This window comes from Morone saxatilis, unplaced genomic scaffold (genome assembly GCF_004916995.1).
Source record: "Morone saxatilis isolate NCDOM2014 unplaced genomic scaffold, NCSU_SB_2.0 Contig17, whole genome shotgun sequence".
NCBI classification, from domain to species: Eukaryota; Metazoa; Chordata; class Actinopteri; family Moronidae; genus Morone; species Morone saxatilis.
In genome coordinates, this window is record NW_023339729.1 from 2041479 (window position 1) to 2045519 (window position 4041).

Sequence of the window (4041 nt, forward strand, 5' to 3'; positions counted from 1 at the left end):
GTGTGTTTTTGGTGGTATTGCACTGTATGAGCTAAAAACTTGGGTTTAATGAGGTCCCAGTGGCAGCCTCGGTCAGACCATCTGCATACTTTGCTACATATGCTGTGTGCACAATCTTTGAGACAACCAGGCTTTTAGGGCGCAGAAAGCGATAGGTATGGAGAATCACAAGGTCTTTAATGGGTTTCTCCGTACACAGCAAGGTCAGGTCCACACAAGCAAACTAATCCAATTGTTTTCAGATGGCCTTCATTCCTTGATGGTATTTGGAAACAAAATTATAAAAATAAATGGTTAAAACAACAACAAAGGAAAAACAAAACAAATCCAATCAGGAAAGCCAGAGCAGGGGTCAAACAACAAGGCAGTAATCCCAAACAGCCACATGCCACACTGAAGTGTGTTATTTAGAGGAATTTGTAATTTATAAAGGCCCATACGTCACTTGGCCTTTGATGTTATGTAAAATTAAAGGTAAAAATACCCTAATTCAAATAATGTGTAAAAACATTTAAATTTTACAAAAAATTAAAATGGTTTATTCATAGAAAATTACTGTTATTTTACAGGTTTTTCCAAATAATTATCGATTTTCAATTCACCTTCAATAAAGGGACAATCCTAAAGCTCTCTCTGTAGGGAATTAATTACCGTATTTTAACAAAGATTTTTGATCAGACACCAAAATTGATGATCTTCAAAAATTACTGTGACAATGATCCTCAACTGAAACATAAGCAATACAATTATAGATACAGGTAAAGATTTAAAATGTCGTGGGAAACACAAAACAGGTTCTTTAGGCAGGCCCCCCAGGGAGGGAACTGAAAACTAAAGATGGTACCTTCTCCAAGGTGTGTCAACGGTGTGTCTGTTAGCATTTCCCATCAAAATGATGGTCAAAGATTGATCACCTTTGAAATGGGCATGGAGAAGCCAACAAATTGTGCTGTTTTGGAGCTGGGTATGGGGAGTTTGTGGTCTTTCTTCTCATTCTCCTAACCCTTGGGGGGCTCTGCTCTGGTATAAGTAGGGTTCTGATAACATTTCTGGACAAAGCGATTACAGTTTCTAGTTTTAATTAAGAATCCCTGGGATATACAGTGTATTATTAAGTAAATTAAAACATTACCCAAAAGGTCAGCTTGAATCTGTTTGACAGAGGGCTTCACACACAGCAGGAAAAGGCATGAAAATCAGAATCCTTCTCCAACTGCCAGTAATCATCTGGATCTTTTTGGGCTGCTTCTGGAGGCGGACACACACAGAGAGAAACTATACTGAAAAGGGTTCTTACGTAAAAAGTAGGATTTGTAAGTTTTATAGTTCATTTTAAATGAACTCTGCTGGGAGTTTTCCACCCAGAAATCAGTGGTTGTAGCATTTTTCCCAAACAACTGCAGGGAAATAGTGACTATGTTTTAAATGCAAAAAACAACTGAAGAATCCTTCAGGCTTCTTAGCTTCTGCACTGTGGTCAAGCAAACCCACACCCACAGATCAAAACAGTGTGTACGTCAACGCAGCCTCCCAGCTAAGAAGGCTTAACCAGTTTTGAAGATTTCTGCTTTAAACACCATGGGTGTAATGACGACTTTCAGGTCAATTTGGCATGTTCTGACTTTTGAAACTTGGATTACGATAAGTAAGCGTCATGAATATTTTTATATTTTATGTTTGTAAAAGGTCATTTTTTTAACGTTTGAAACAAAGCCGCTGTTTGTTGTTTTGCGGAGGGATGCCCTGCAAGGCTGTATTTCATGTGCAAACTCCAGGGATGTGTTTTGTGAATTGGAAACAAGACCTGACCTTCTTTTCAGCCATAAGGTTTAGGTAAAGGACTGGCATTTTAATTTAAAGTGACCTACTGCCTGACAAACTGGGCAGTAAATATTGCGCCACTATGGGCAGACCAAGCTCAAGCAGCGATTTGGTGGGTGGCCAGACTTGGTGGTGAAGCTGGACATCTACCACTTTATGCGGCGACTGGCAGCTGGGTGCACTAAGGATGCACATCCTCTTTACCCCATTTTCATGGCACGCATGTCGTGCTGTATTTTTGAATGGGACAGTGGGGATGTGTCTCTGCTGAGGCAGGCCAAGAGGGAGCAGCTGAGACATGAAGGTGTCCCTGGCATCACCGACACTATGGTGGACCAATGAATCACCAAGGAGGAATTGGCCCTGCACTGCCGAAGGCGGACAAGAGGAGAGCAGCAGACCATCTTGATGATCGGGGTTAAGGGCCGAGACCTTCTTGGTGTCCCTCTCTTGGACCAGGAGAGGATGCAGCACATCGGGCAAGTCCAGAAGAGGCACGTAAAGTGCATTCAGGACGAACCAGGTGTGCTCCTCTACACACAGACTGGCACCACCACCAAAAAGGGTATTGTGCTGCCAAACTACAGATGTGCAAGGGGCTCCACATCACTGGAGTCCTTTCATCTCCATCTGAACAGGTTCATTCCAGGTCAGTATAAATCATTATTAATCAGAAATATTAATGGTGACACGATGAACGTCTTTCAAATAGCAAAGCACAACAAATTAACTTAAAGTTATTGATCTTATCTAAAGGAACAAGTGCCAACAGCTTGAATTTCCAGCTGTACCTCCTGGAAGGCCTGAACAGGTGGAATCAGGACCGTAAGATAGCATCTCTGGCAGGCAAACCTCAATCCCTGTTAAGCTACTCTGGGGACCTGGTGCACTGTGTCAACACCCACAGTGTTAAGGTGCTTGGAAGACAGCTTGTGCCATCTTTTCAGCTACCATCTGTCTATACTGGTGAGTTTTAGCTTTAAATTGCTTTTTATATTCATAAAAATAGAATATTTATATTAATTTTCTGAAAACTGATTTCCCCTCTACTGTATTCTTCTGTCTGTCCCAGGTGAAGTCATAGGTATAGATTACCTGTACCGCCAAACAGGGCAGGCCATGCAGGACGTGGATCCTGACTCTGAGGCGACAGATCAGATGTTGGAGGATGTGGGCACGGAGGAGGAGTTGGAGGACGAGGGCTTGTTTGGACTTCAACCTGGATCCCACTATTGAGGTGCTGGACCTGTCCCCTGTCTCATCACCCGCCATGACCAGCTTAGCCAGCACTCTGTCCAGACTGGGTCTCCTAACACCACTACAGCAGCACCTAAGCAAAAACTGGTAACTATTCTTAATAATAACAGTACAAGTAGTATTATTTGTATAGCACAATGCCTGTGATATTGTATCTTTTTTTTAGCATTGATTCAGTCTTATATTTTACCAGGCTGTGGATGAGCACAGTGTACCAGGGATAGATAGAGTGGACAACCTGGCAGGCTACTTGGTGGGGCTTAGGGTGGAAACTGGGCAAACTCTGAGCCACCAGCAGGCCAGTACCATCATTGCCCTATGGCAAAGCCTGCTTCCTTATGACCAGCAGAGAGTGGCGTACGCTGCCCGGCACCAGGTGCGTCTTACAACAGGATGGTTCAGGTGCTCAAAAACCAAGCCTGAATTCACGCCTGGTGTGGACAGCATGACCCGTTGCCTCCTTGGGTCAACAGGATTCCCTGCCCAGTGGCCAGACTGTTGCCGCCTGGTAGAGTCTAAACTGTGTGATATTCACAGGAGCCCTAAAAAATTGGGAAATCATGGCGTAACAAGATGGACTCTAATTCTGAGGGACTACAGCAAGATCCGGCAGCTGGTCCTGGGCAATAGGACTGTGATGCAAAATACCACCTTGCAATTGTTTGAAGTGAATCAAACGACATAAATTCAGTGGCACAACAAGCGGCTGAAGAGGCAAGAATGTGCCATCCTGCTTCAGGGTATGAACTTGCCAGCCCCCATTCCTATTGCTGCTAGGCCTCTCCCCCCTGGACAGATTTGCCCCACCACAGCACCCCCACAGCCTGGTCTCCAACACCACTACCACCTGCCTGCAAGCACAGTGGGAAAGGCAGTGGACAAGCGAAAGTCTGCAGCTCCGGCCCCGCACCCCCCTCCTCCAAAAGTTTTCCGGCCAAGGCAGTTGTTCCCTGCTGATTCTGC